This window comes from Myxocyprinus asiaticus, chromosome 43 (assembly GCF_019703515.2).
Source record: "Myxocyprinus asiaticus isolate MX2 ecotype Aquarium Trade chromosome 43, UBuf_Myxa_2, whole genome shotgun sequence".
Classification (NCBI taxonomy): Eukaryota; Metazoa; Chordata; class Actinopteri; order Cypriniformes; family Catostomidae; genus Myxocyprinus; species Myxocyprinus asiaticus.
This window is the reverse complement of record NC_059386.1, coordinates 16,736,339-16,751,855: the sequence shown is the minus strand read 5'-3', so window position 1 is coordinate 16,751,855 and position 15,517 is coordinate 16,736,339. Positions and strand designations below refer to the sequence as shown.

At 38.7% G+C, this 15,517-nt stretch overlaps 1 protein-coding gene across 1 annotated transcript in view; it reads right to left on the bottom strand.

Moving 5' to 3' along the window:
- LOC127433948 (neuroligin-2-like) overlaps positions 1-15,517 on the bottom strand; it is a 117,210-nt gene that overhangs the window by 98,841 nt on the left and 2,852 nt on the right. Inside the window, exon 2 of the mRNA XM_051686336.1 lies at positions 4,886-5,017. The gene's annotated coding sequence lies outside the window, so the exon portion shown is untranslated. The remainder of the gene's footprint in view (positions 1-4,885; positions 5,018-15,517) is intronic.

Here is a 15,517-nt window from a genome sequence, read left to right as displayed (position 1 = left end):
TAATAAAGTAGGATCTTGCTTTGGTTTATATTTCAGCATTATATATAATGTCCTTGTGAAACATTTTCATGTTTTCACCATAATATTTACTAGAAATGTTTCCAAACCTCTCATTGACAAATTCATCCAGATCTGACAAAAGCCCTTAAAGGGATAGTTCACCCAAAAATTACAATTCTCATTATTTACTCACCCTCATGCCACCTCAGATGTGTATGACTTTCTTTCATCTGAACTCAAATGAAGATTTTTAGAAGAATTTCTCAGCTCTTTAGGTCCATACAATGCAAGTGAATGGGTGGCAACATTTTAAAACTAAACAAAATCACATAAGTCAGCATAAAAGTAATGCATAAGACTCCAGTGGTTAAATCAATATCTTAAGCGATGTGATAGGTGTGGATGAGAAAAAGATCACCTTCACATTCTTCTTGTGTTTTTGGTGATTCACATTCTTCTCTGCATATCGCCCCCTGCTGTCTAGCAAAAAATGACAAATATTGATCTGTTTCTCACCCACACCTATCTTATCACTTCAGAAGATATGGATTTAACTACTGGAATCTTATGATGTAACGAGTCAGGAGAGAATGGAGGATCTAAATGCAGCGTCTTTAATAATAATAAAAAAAAAACACAGGGAACAAACGTACAGAGTAAGGCATAATACATGCAAAGACTGACAGAGGAAACAAGGAAAAACAAGGGCTTAAATACACAGGTGCAAACAAGGGAACAAGGAACACCTGTGGAAACAATCAGGGGAAAACCAATCATAAAATGAAACTACAACAGGAACCAGACAAGAATTTCAACATAAGTCAATGCAAACACGGGGAATACGTGACAGAGCCCCCCTTTTAAGAACGGATTCCAGACGCCAGGTCTGCTCTGGCCAGGAGACCAGAGCAGACTAAGCGGACGGCCAGGAGACCCAGGCGGATGGCCAGGAGACCCAGGAGACCAGAGCAGACCAGGCAGACAGCCAGGAGACCAGAGCAGACCAGGCGGACGGCCAGGAGACCCAGGAGTCCAGAGCAGACCAGGTGAACAGCCAGAAGACCAAGTGACCAGAGCAGATCAGGTGGGCGACCAGGAGATCCAGAAGACCACCTCCAGGTAGGGACTGGATCAGGAGGCCTGGGAGAATGCCACAGGACAGGGACTGGGTTAGGCGGCAGAGCCGCTGTGGGAATAGTCTCTGGAGAAGCGGGCGGAGCCGCTGGGGGAATAGTCTCTGGAGAAGTGGGCGGAGCCATGGAAGACTCTGTGGGTGGAGCCGTGGAAGACTCTGTGGGTGGAGCCGTGTGTGGCTCGAGACAAAGACTCCGGGAAGACTGGGAAATGACCTCCGTGGTCGTGCGCACGGGCGGAGGCTCGGGAACGACCTCCGTGGTCGTGCGCACGGGCGGAGACTCGGGACCAGAAGCCTTTCTTCTCTTCCTCCTCCTCCGAATGGCTGAGGCTGGCAACGCTGGCTCTGGGACGGACGAGGCTGGCAACGCTGGCTCTGGGACGGACGAGGCTGGCAACGCTGGCTCTGGGATGGACGAGGCTTCTAGCTCATTGGCCGTGGCAGGCGTGGGCGTTGGCTCGTTGGCCGTGGCAGGTGTGGGCGTTGGCTCGTTAGCCGTGGCAGGCGTGGGTGTTGGCTCGTTGGCCGTGCCAGGCGTTAGTACTGACAAGCTGTGAGGAAGGGTCTTCGTGACCCTACACACTGACATAAGTGGTGGATAATTTAACTTGGAAACAAGGGTCGTGGGAGGCTGGGCTGTGGTATGGTGTCGAGTAGACTTAAACTTGGTGGTGATATGGCGTGGAGCAGACTCAGGCGTAGCTATGGCATGGCGTGGAGCAGGCTGAGATTTGACCGTGACATGGTGTGGAGCAGGCTGAGGCGTTACTGTGACATGGCATGGAGCAGGCTGAGGTTTGGCTGTGACATGGTATGGAGCAGGCTGAGGTGTGGAAGTCTCGGAAACCGGAACCGGGGTTGAGAGAGGAGGTTCCTCTGAATTTCCTCTTAATTTTAGGAGGTCTCTAAAATTAACTCCACATATTCCTTCCACATGTAATCACCGGTCTCCGGCAATTCCCTCCACTTGTGAGCTATGAGACCAATCAGATACAAGGACTTCAAGTGGGAATCGGTAAATCCCGTGTATCTGGCAACGGTGCTAAACAGACGAGAGTATTCTCTAATTGGTAAGTTCACTTGGCTCAACTGGACAAAGCATGCTGCTAGATCCATTTCGGATGGTCAGTCTTACTGTAACGAGTCAGGAGAGAACGGAGGATCAAAATGCAGCGTCTTTAATAAACAAAAGAAAACCAGATAACTCAGAACATAAAGAAACAAAACACGAGGAACAAACGTACAGAGTAAGGCATAATACATGCAAAGACTGACAGAGGGACAAACAAGGGAACAAGGAACACCTGTAGAAACAATCAGGGGAAAACCAATCATAAAATGAAACTACAAAGGACTACAAAAACTAACAGGAAACAGGAATATGGGAACTAGACAAGAATTTCAACATAAAAGTCAATGCAAACACGGGGAATATGTGACATATGGATTACTCTTATGCTGCCTTTATGTGCTTTTTGGAGCTTCAAAATTTTGGCCTACAGAACTAAAATATTGTTCTAAAAATCTTAATCTGTGTTCTGTAGAAGAAAGGAAGTCATACACATCTGGGATGGCATGAGGGTGAATAAATGATGAGAGAATTGACTTTTTTGGGTGAACTATCCCTTTAAAGTGATAGCTCAGCCATAATTTAATATTCTGTCATCATTTCCCTACCCTCATTTTGTTCTAAACCAGTGTGACGCTTTGCATTATGTGGAACACAAAATATGTTAGACAGTCACCATTCACTTTCAAAATATGAAGGAAAAAAAATATTCACTGAAAGTAAATAGTGACTCAGGCAAACATTCTGTCTAATATCTCCTTATTGTGTTGCATGGAAGAAAGAAAGTCATATGGTTTTGGAACAACATGATGGTGAATGATGACAGAATTTCCATTAATAATAATACTAATTCTGTAATACACACTACTTGAGTACTCTTTTAATTGGATACTTTCTTACTCTTACTCAAGTAATTATTTATGTTAGTACTTTTAATTCTACTTGAGTAATTATGTTTTTAAAGTAATTGTACTTTTACTTGAGTACAGTTTTTGGCTACTCTACCCACCTCTGTGTATGACTGTTTGTGGTAATCCTGATGAATTGCAAACAGAGACAGTATAATAAACTTCTAACAGATGTAATAATGTTTGTTACATGCTTTTAATTTATCGCCTCAATTTAGTTTCATGCATTAAGCAACAAAACACACAATACAAACCCTAATCTCTGTCTACATGGTGTAATATTTATGCTAGCAGGCAGACTGCGAGTGCAGCAGTGGTTTGTTCATGTTATGTGTGTGCGTACATTGTGCACATGCGAGTCTAATTCACAGACGCTTGTTACAGTGCTCATCTGTGACAGTTCCATTGTATAACTTATGAAATGTGGTCACAATAATCATAATGGGAATAGGTAATATCATACTTATCTAATACTGATCTAATGAGTCATAACGTTAGAAAAATCTGAGCTTGTAAAATACAGCATGCCCATTCGTTTCACTCACAAACTGTAAAATCTCATGCCACTCTGTGAAGAGTATTTCAAGATCTATGCACTATGTCATGTTGTGTTAGGGCTTGTTTTAATCACGATCCTTTGTTGTAAGTAACGATGTGCCGTTTTCAATATTCTGTTTATATTTCGTGAAGTAATACGCGAAAATGATTGCCCCATATATAGGCCTACGTGTTTTTGTCAAAATATTTTTTATTTTTTATATAAAACATAAACAGAATACGGGAAATGGCATGTCGTTACTTACAGCATGTTGTTACTTGTACCTCTCTGTACAATTGTAGTGAGCAGAATAGCATCTCAGAATGCACAACATGTTGAACCTTGAGGCGGATGAGCTACAACAGGAGAAGACCACATTGGGCACTTGGTTAGGACCATAGTGTTCTTAAAAAAAGTGTTCAGTGAGTGTATATTGCATTAAAATTCTACATTTTATTCATTAATTTTTTCCCATTGATTTTTTCCACCAAATTCCACTGATTAAAAGAAAACTCGTCATGTGTAGTATTTTTAACTACACATTGGCAATATGCACAACCACTCAGTAACTGCACTGTCAGATTAAAGTCTCAGGAGCCTTAAGTACAATGTTACATAACACAGTTACAGTTCTTGGTTCATTTCGAGCTGGACATGATGGTAGTCAGATTCACTAAAAAGAACCAGCTCATAAGAGTCATTCATTCGGGAACTGCATTACACTGGTCACACTGTGTTACGTGCTGTAGATTCAAAAGAGCCAGTTAATACGAGTCATGCTTTCGGGATTTGAACTACATTCGTCGCACTGTGTTTTGCATCATAGATTCATTAGCAGGGCAACACCACCGCTGAATAGTGCAGCAAGAAACACGTCACAGATTTTTTTAGTACTTTAGAACTAGTTCTGTCTGCATCATTAGAAATATGCACACTCAAGAACTGCTGATGGAAATGAAAGTCATAAAGTTCATTCAGTTCCCGTATTTTTTTTAAATGGAATACGAACTGAATAAGAATTGGTTCTCAGTTCCCAACCCTAAATATTCCCATGCAATATATCAAAATACAATGGTATTGTTGGAGATTCTGGTTAGTGGCCTTGGTTTTTTTAAACACTCCCATAATAATACTATTGTAAAACCATTGTATTATCTGAAGTACCTTATAGTATTATTTAAATACAATGGTATATATCAAATACATACCATATAATATACCATATATCAAAATACCATGGTATTGTTGGAGATGCAGGCTTGTGGGTAGTGCTGTTGTGCGTTGTGTTCGACCCAAGTTTGAGTTCGTTCTGGTCATTTGCTGATCATGTCATCTTCACACTGTTCTTTCCTGTCACTCAATCTAACCTATCAAGTGAAAAGAAAAAGCCTCATAAAAACACATTGAAAAAATACCATGGTATTACAGCCTTTTTTCTATGGCACTGCAACAGGACATATTCATTTATCGACTCTTTGCAAGTTTGAAGTTGTCAGAGTTGGCTGGAGATTGCTAAATCTGTCCAAAATTATATCTAAGCCCCAAATTTTACTGGCTCTATCTTCTGCACCAACTTCGCATTTCATTCAATTTTCTTTCTCTCTTTCACCCTCGGAGGGGAAATGAACCTGATCCCTGGCACCTAGTCTTGTTAGATGCATGCTGGGCACATGAGGAGAAGGTGTATGAGTGAGAGCCAATAAGAACAGGTGAAACAGAGCCACGCTCGTTCTGGAGACATTGGCCATTCCTGTGAGCGTATATGTGAACCCGGAGGAAAGGGGGGGCTGTGATTTAGCTCAGGGTCTGGGACAGCCTGGATGGGTCCCATCCATCTTTTAAAGTAATTACGCATTGACGCTCCCCATTGGAGGAGGGGGGACATCGGCCTCTCCATGACTTAATAAATCATCACTCACTACAAGCAGCAGGCCAGAGGGAGCGAGATGATAGCTTTAGCAGAAACATTGCATTTTTACACTTGAAGAAAAAAAAAATCTGCAACCACTGACATGACATATAGAACATGTCCTATTTGTTGCTTAGCCTTGTAGAGCAAGGCTAGTTTATGGTGAACGAAGATGTATTTCAAAAGAGATATACAGGGACAATTGATAAACCCTACTGAAAAAAAAACCTGCTTAAACCAGCCTAAGCTGGACTCTCAGCATGGTCAGGCTGGTCAGGTTTGCTAGTTTTAAGTTAAATCAGCTTAGACCACTAAACCAGCTTAGGCTCACCCAAAAATTCAAATTCTGTCATAATTTACTCACCCTAATGTCGTTTCAAACCCATATGACTTTCTTTCTTATGTGGAACTCAAATGGAGAAATGTCCTGGCCCATCATTTCAATACAATGGCAGTCGATAGTGACTCACTTTAAAGCTTAAAAAGGACATAAAAGTATCATAAAATTAGTCTATATGACTTGTGTGTCATATTCCACATTTTCTGAAGGCATATGACAGGGTTTGGTGAGAAACAACCCAAAATGAAAATTATTTTTCAGAAAATCTTGACGTCTCTTGCATGTTCATTGTTTTGAGCATTAAACAACACAAGTTCTCGCGTATACATGCAAGCCAGTGTGAACGATCTTCTCTCATAGCTCTCATGAAAATGCAATGGAAAATGCATACAACCAAAACCTATTGTATGCCATCAGAAAACCTAGAATATTATGCACAACAGCCCTCTACATTGCGAGTAAATCACTCGCATATGCGACCAAATTTCATGCTATGCAACTAAAATATGTCTGTTTTTAGCCACTGGCTAGTAAATGTTTTCAGATTTCACTCACCAGTGATTGAGTTGTCTAGTAGTGAAGAGACAGTACCATTTTAGCACTTGTGTATGACATTTTTAAAGTGACAACAGCTTGTATCATTACTATAAATGCAATTTCATGACTATTGTACTTTTTTTAAAAGCTAAAATGTGATTGAAATGATAAAAAGCAAAATATTAAATAAAATGTACAATCTCGCATACTATATCACGTGGAGTCATAAATATGAATACTTTATATATGTGAAGATGCCCCCTTCTTGGTTTGCTTAATATCTTTTTCAGTTCTCAGTTGCATTACTTTTACATGTCGTCAAAAGTCTGGCAAGTAAAAAACAAACATTTACTAGCCAATGACGCATGGATTATTATTATGATACTTTTGGGTCCGATTTTAAGATTAAAAGTGAGTCACTATTAACTGCTATTGTATTGAAAAGGCGGACCAGGATATTCAGTAACTTTCTGTAAGAAATAAATTCATATGGGTCTGAAACAACATTAGGGAGAGTAAATTATGGCAGAATTTTCATTTTTGGGAGAACTATTTGTTAAAGCTGTTTTTCTTTTCCACCAGGAAATTAAAGTATCATCAAATAATATCACCAAAAATTGAGGGCCACCAAAAAGTGACCTGCATTAATTCACTGTACAGGGCCATCAGTTTCGCACTCGGTGTACTTTGATGATGTACTTCTGTCTTTAACATCACACTCTTGCCTTTAGGGAATGTTTGGCCATTTTCTCAGCCATGTTGCCTTTCAACACAGTTACCACAAACATGGCAAGAGTCAAGTTCTTGGCCATCTTGTCTTTTTCTGTCCCTCTCCAGAAAGAGTGATTGGTAACACTGGTCCCAGCTGGGCTAGCATATTGATTGGGGGTTGCGAGGTTGGCCCGGCCCCATTTGTTTCCCTCAGAGACAGGGCTGTCAGTCAGGCATGCTGTATGCTTGATTTAATGGCAGCAGATATGAGTGTGATTGAAGTACATGGGTGATCCCTCTGCTAACATGGTGATATGTTATCAGCCTTTTGGGCTATTCTGTCATTCCCGTTCAGAATAATGGGTAGTGAGAGAGTGTGGGAAGAAAAAAAAAAAGAAGAACAAAATACTCTGGTAAAGATGAATCTGGTTTTTAAATTAAGAAATAAAGACAAGAATACAAGCAAAAGATATAAGGGACTTAAATATTCTTCACTGTCATTTTAGCCTACGTCATTCATGAACTTTAAATGTGACCGGAAAAAAAATGAATGCTGTACTCTAAGTGATGGCTTCGTTGTTGTACAGCAATCAAACGCAAATTTGGCAGCAAAACAAACTAGGCAGCTTCATTTAATTTCTGGATCTGGCCCACCATCAACATGCTCCCACTCTAAATCTGTCGCTGTCCACAATGAAGAGGTGCTGAAAACTCCATGGGCAGTGCTGGCCGGTGCTTCTTCCTCAAACGACAGCAGTAGAACCCAAATTTATGCTACTTATATCCAGGGTGTTTCTGCCACCAAATCATTTTGCATTACTTGTCTACAGCAGGCTATAATTTCCACAACATTTAGATGCATCTGTGCAAAACACTCTCAACTGAAACGTGTAAAGCCAAATTGCACAATAACATTGCTGCATGTGTTACTTAACCTTTCTTGTATTATGTAATACTAATTTTAATGATTCTTGCACGCTACTGAATGATGTTCAGGTACTGGACAATTACACCGTGAATTGTAGCTGGCTGTTAAAAATAACCCAAAGTCTACAAGGCGCATTAACACTTCCCTGAATACAAATTTATGGAGCCATTAGTTCTACTGCCCAATTTAAAGGTCGAACGAGACATAATGCAGTTAAATTTCAAATTGCTTGGCGTCAACACCAGAGCGTATTCGAGCTCTCTGTCTTGTAGATTAAATTGGTCTAATCAGTTTAAATGGATAATTTTAGCATATAATATCATCTGAAAAAATACATAAATAATATTGCGTGACGAACTGCAGTGCATAACATACTGCATTCTGAAAATCTGTGCTGGAGAGCAAGAGTCATTGATGTGCACTCAGAATGCATCAATCGATCAGTCGCTGACTGAATATGAATGACTCAACCATGAACCCAATCAATAGCTAGTATTCATTATTAATTCAGGTTCATAATGGTGCTATTCTTCATTCTCACATTAACACAGCAGATATTAACACATGCTGCGTGATGACACCCATGATCAGAAATAGTTATTCAAGTTGGTGTGGTCTGTTAAATGAAACACTATTATGTCGATTTTCACACATTAGCCAATGCACATGTTGTTACTGCTTGTTTCCTCAAAAAACTCATCAGAGCAGCTCACATTCACTCATTTGCAGCATGATTTAAGAAGTTCAAGAGTTGTTTGCCAACATTTTGACAGCAACATGAAATAGACAAAAACATAATCAAAATATAAAGTTAAACACTGTCCTAAAATTTACTAGCTTTTAATCTTTGTTGTCAGGCAACAGAGGCACTGTAAACTGCTGACAGTACACTGTTAAAGGAATATTACCGGTTCAATACAAGTTAAGCTCAATCGACAGCATTTGTGGCATAATGTTGATTAACAGAACAATAATTTCAACTTGTCCTTTCTTTTCTTAGAAACTAAATGTTACAGTGAAGCACTGTATGTGACTGTAACTGTAAGTGAATGGGGCCAATTTGTGGAGCATTTAAAGGCACAAATGGCATAAAACTTGTGTATTATTTGAGCGGAAAAGTTGTTTAAATCATCGTTTTGTAGCAGACTACTTTTTAAGAGGATGAACTTCTAGTTATTACGTCATTATGGCAATGAAGTTGTAAAACTGGATACAACTTTACACAGAAAAGTTTTTTCACCCTAAAATCATGTTAACATGCATACTGTTTATGTCTTGTGGCTATACTTTTGAAATAGTGAGTATTTTAACATTTACGGATTAGCTTACATTGTAAGTGGCTCTTTTTTATTTTTTTTTAAGAAAAGGAGGGACAAGTTAACTTGTATTGAACCTGGAATATTCCTTTAAAACTGTTAACCTGCAACTGTTAATGAAAAAATCGTCAAAATATTAATAACTAGTCTTGTCCAACACAAAACAGGTATCATTTGAAATTTGCAGACAAATCAGAAGTGTTCGGTTTTGATAATTGATAATCATTTTGCACTGTACTATTGTATTCAGTAAAAACATCAAACTCAGCAAACAGCCATGTGTCATATGTAGTTGGAAAGCTCACACAGAGTAGAATACAACCAGCCATTTGTTTTACTCACAGACAGAAATATAGCAAGTATTAGCTAAGTATATGTCTTTGACAATTATGTTGATGTTGCTTATATGGCACACTTTCGCTTATAACTTAATGAAAAATAAACAGAACATAAAATATCACATACAATAAAAAAGAAGTGATTATCTTTCAAACGAGCCCACACACAAGGTAATCCGATGCACAGATCATTAGATAATCCACCCGAAGCACAATGTTACATATGGCCACCAGGAGATAGTGCCAAGTACAAGACACAGACTCGATGCAGACTCATTGAGTCAAAAGGCACTTATTCCGTGAAATCTCATTACTAAAACCATGTTTCCATGCTATGCAAACCTTTAGTCATTGTTGTGTTTGCATGTGTAATTAGTTCTCATGTACAATTATTATGTTTTATTTGTTTGGAGAGGATTTTGGACACATGGAGAAGTTTTTGGACACTAGGATAAATTATTTTTGTAATGCTATTTAACAGATACAGTTGACATGATTGGGAACAAAACAAAAAAAAATATTTTTTTTTTGGAGCCACCTTATTTACACCCAGAGATATATAATCTCAAATCAGGAAAATAAGAAAAACTTTCAGAAGTTTCTTTGGCTGAGAGACTCAGAATGTATCATAACCTATATCATTACATTTTTTTTTTTAAAGTTTTCTTTACAATGATACCAAACACTGTTTTTTGTCGAGTTATAAGCCTATAATTTTGGGTATGCCACTGAAACAGGAAATCTTTAAAAACACCTTTAGAGCTTAAAGGGTTAAATTATTATTATGGGTTTAATACAAGTTATGCTCAGTCGACAGCATTTGTGGCATAATGTTGATTACCACAAAAACAAATCATAGAACAGTATGGCACACACAATGGAAATGAATGGGCCCACTCCATAAAAATTCAAATACACACACCGTTTCAAAACTACAGCCACAAGACCTAAACATTTTATGTGTTAACATGTTTTTAGTGCGATAAAATCATTTACTAACCTTTTCTGTGTGAAGTTACAGCCAATATTTCAACTTCATTCCCATGGTGACATAATGCGAGTCAACCCTGTAATCAGTTTTATCACACTAAATTCATGTATAAAATATATTTTTATAATTGTAAGAAAATTTTTTTGATGTTGTTGTGGTAATCAGAATTATGCTACCAATTCTGTTCATTGAACTTAACTTGTAATGAACTTGGACCATTCCTTAAAGGCATTTTTTTCTACCTGATCTAGCCCATAAAAAATTGTTTTGTTGGTATAACCTAATGTAGTCATGTACTGCATGTTGATTTAGTCATATTATATAATATTTAGGACCAGTTCATTTAGATGTTACCACATGCAGACATTTTGTGTTACCTGAAAAAACATATTTTTGCCGTGTAGTACTTAGGCTGATGACGAAATGTATTTTGTACCACGACAGTGGTGAAACTCAGAAGATGTCAGGGGTCCTCTCAACTGGCAGAGCATGGCGCTAGCAATGCCATGATCATGGGTTTGATTCCCAGGGAACACACAAACTGATACAATGTGTCCATTGAATGTAAGTAAGTCGCTTCGGATACAAGCGTCTGCTAAATGCATAAATGTAAATGTCAGGACAAATGAACTCCAAGCAAAGGCTATTATTTGCATTTTTGGCACCCATTACCTCCCAAAAGTGCTGCAGGATCTACAGAAATAGAAATGGGGGATCTTATTTCCATATTTTTACATTTGCTTGAGTCCAAACCTGAGTTTGATTGCACTGCCTCCCTGCACATAACAAATAGAGGGCCTGACATGCCCTTGGATGTAGGTCCATGTCTCAACCAACAAAAGCCAATAATCTCTCAAAGGCAGGTGGGAAGGGTGAGGGAACTTTGGGCCATTAAAGAGGTGTGTGTGTGTGGGTGGGGGGGGAGGTGGGGGTGGAATGAGATTGTGTTGCAAAGGGTTACAAGACAATCAACATTCACAATGAAGAGAGGAAGCGTGAGAAGGAATCTTGGGAGGTTGCGGGGATGTGATTACAATGGGCAGCACATGACTATGCTTCATACTCAAGGGCGGGACGTTTTCACACTAAAACCTGCGATCAATATGCAATTTTACAATCATCACCTCATCCATAATTGGTTTGAAATGAACCCGCAGAACATCAATATCAGTTCGAGAGTGCCACCATTCACTCAAGTCTTATTGTACCGCGGATGAGTCATTAAACACACCCTTGATAAAAACATAATTTTTACTGGTGCATTTTCCTCTCTAAAAACATGCTGCAACAAAGCCAGATGCTCACCTTCGGGGTAATTTACTGTGCTTGAAATAGGACACATTTTACATTCTGTAATTAATTTGTAATGCTAGATTTATACCATTAGGGTAAGATAATGAAGGATGGCATCACACTTAAAGCACACAAAAGCTTTGCTAAACTTGAGACCTTAAAATAAAGAATTAAGATAAAATTTAGGAATGCCTAAAAAAGGACTGCAGACCTTTTTCACAGATTGTGATGAAGCATTTCCATCTTATTTAGCAGCAACTTTATTTATATTTTTTAATTATTTAGTGTCAATTTATAACATTATTCTTTGAGTTATATTACCCTGTCATTAATAAAAAAATTAAAAAAAATCGTAAGCACTGCTGCGGTGGGGTTTCAAATACAGCTGCTCATAAAGTGATGGTACATTTTTCTTTCTTCTGACTGCCATAATCAACGTCTATTTTTTTTCCTTTTTTGAATGGGAATGCAAAAATAATATTTGCTGTGGTCTCCCATTTACCGCCATAGAAGTTTACCCTACTATAGTTTACTATAGTAATGTGAAAAGGGTCTATTGTACATCCACTGCCGGCGTGTCGGTTTCCTGCTACTGGTGTGTTTGTTTGGAGTTTTTCCAGGGCTAATGAAGCTCTATCACTCTTCTAAAGCTGCAGCGTAGCCCCAGCTGTGATCTGGGTTTCCAAACAAATGAATAATTAAATGCAGTTTTCAGAACGGCAAGGAAAAACTGCATCAGTCTTTTTTTCTTTTCAAGCAGTGTGAATCATGTTTTCTCTCCAAAATGATCATTTAACATTTCATTTGAAAATGCAGTTGTTCCCCAAAAACCACAGGGTGAACCAAATGGTTTTTCTTTTACTCTTCTTGTCCTTTTTTGTCTTTTTCTCCCAATTCTTTTCAGATTTAGGCTGACCTTTGAAGAGGGAGGGAGCGCCATGTTCTCGGGAACATTAAAGCTCAGCGCAATCCTGAAAAATATCTTCCTGGCGGATTAAGGGGTTCTTTCAGACCTGAGCAAAACTCACAATGAGTGGACACTCTGGCCTTTTCATTGCTTTCCAAGATAGACCATGGATGTGGCATTTAGCATGTTTATCTCTGGATTCCAGGTTTGTGAAGGAGAGGAATTATTTGAGAAAGCTGTAAAGTCACCATTCTCACTAAATACTTCTCTAGAGCTTCAAAATGTCTCTGCGTTCACTCATGTATGACAGGCAGGAATCCTGACTCAGCAGTATGCAACAGAGGTGTGCAACACTCTATAAAATGTTTTCTCAGGTAACTTTAAAAATTATGTTTTGTGTAATCTAAATTAACTGATTTTAAGTCAAAATTATTATTTAATATGACTAAATCTACCTGAACACATCAGATTAAATGAACAAAAGTAATTTGTAATGGTTATATCATCCTTAAAGTGATAATTCACCCAAAAATTAAAATTCTCTCATCATTTACTCACCCTCATGCCTTCCCAGATGTGTATGACTTTTTCTTCTGCAGAACACAAATGAAGATTTTTAGAAGAATATCTCAGCCCTGTAGGATACTGCAATGAAAGTTCATGGTGACCAGACCTTTCATACTCCAAAAATCACTTAAAGGCAGCATAAAAGTAATCCATAAGTCTTCAGTGGTTTAATATTTTTCTTCTAAAGTGATGCAATCTCTTTGGGTGAGCAACAGTATTTAAGTACTTTTTTACTCTAAATCTCCACTTTCACTTTCAGAATGTGAAAGTGAAAGTGGAGATTTCTAATTAAAAAGAATGTAAATATTGATCTATTTCTCACCCACACCCATCATATCGCTTTTAAAAATATGGATTTAACCACTGGAGTCGTATGGTTTACTTCTATGCTGCCTTTATGTTATTTTTAGAGCTTTAAAGTTTTGGTCACCATTCACTTGCATTGTATGGACCTGCAGAGCAGAAATATTCTTCTAAAAGTCTTCATTTGAGTTCTGCAGAAGAAAGAAAACCATACACATCTGGGATGGCATAAGGGTGAGTAAACCTCTCAGCATAAAGTTACAGTATGAGGGGAGATTACAATTGCACACAAGCTTAATTTGAGACTTGGTGTATGTACTGCTCAGAACATTGTTAGCAGCACATACTATATCATGTGTGGAGGCTGAAATATAGATCTAGACAGGAGGAGGCTGTCAGGATCAGCGATGATTCATTGGCGATGCTGTCTACAGTGAGTGGATCACGCTGCACATGCTGGGACAGAGATAATGACACACAGATGTCTGAGCACATCAGGCCACACAGTCCAACAACTGCAACTTTACTACAACATACCAGAGTACTGTAACCCGACATTGCTACAAAACTCAATAGATGCTAACTCAATGATCTCGGCTTTTTAGAAAGATGTAAAAGAAGGGTTATGTGACACTTTAAGGAGAAAGATGGCTATAATGCCTGCTTATGTGAGATGAGCTCCCTCTCATGACAAGTTGTAATAGAAATTTATCCGTTTGTTGATTGCTGGGTCTCTATGGGAATAAAAGTCGTACCTTTTTGTACAAGTCGTACAGTATCATACAATTACGCCATCTCATACGAATTGTTACATGAAACTACAATGACTCACTGAGCACATTATTAGGAACACTATGGTCCTAATAAAGTACCCGACTTGGTCTTCTGCTGTTGTAGCCCATTCGCCTCAAAGTTCGATGTGTTGTGCATTCTGAGATGCTATTCTGCTCACTACTATTGTACAGAGTGGTTATCCGAGTTACCGTAGCCCTTCTGTCAGCTCAAACCAGTCTGGCCATTGTCCGTTGACCTCTCTCATCGAGTCAAATTTTTTTTTTCAATCTTACTAAAACAACCTGACAAATTAGGTTACACCAACTAAAGTCATTTTTATGGGTTAGATAAGTAGAAATGGATCCTTTAAGGTTGCCACTTTTTAAGGTCGATCTTTTGCATGAGTTGAAAGCTTTTGAAAAATGTTGGCATGGGCACCCACTGGGCTATGAGGCAGCGGGTTTGAAAATGCTGTTGTGCATGTGTGAATTAGGCTAACAAAAATCTACAGAGGCTTTGACCTTGGGTATTCCTTAGAGGAAAAGAAAGGAAAAGAGAGTTATCATCATCATGAATTCTTAATATAATTACCCCTTTTGCATTAATCCACCTCTCGCAGTAAAACTGAATCGATAAGGCCTCTATTCTTTGTCTCTCTCAAAATTACAACTGTCCATCATGAAATACACAATAAAATACTTTAGACTGACAATAAGGACCTTCCTGATTTATTCAGAAAGCCCATTTTAGAGGGACCTAAAAATCCATCCCTTCCAGTTTTGCCCAGCATGCTGAGAATTTTAAAGTTTAATAAGGCCGCAGTCCATGTGAGTGCTTCCCAAGACGGCATACATACACACACTAACAACAGGCAGCACAGAAGGGCACATGGAGGAGGTTACATCAAGCTAGCACTGCACTTTTCTTCATTATTTACCTGTTCTGAGACCCAG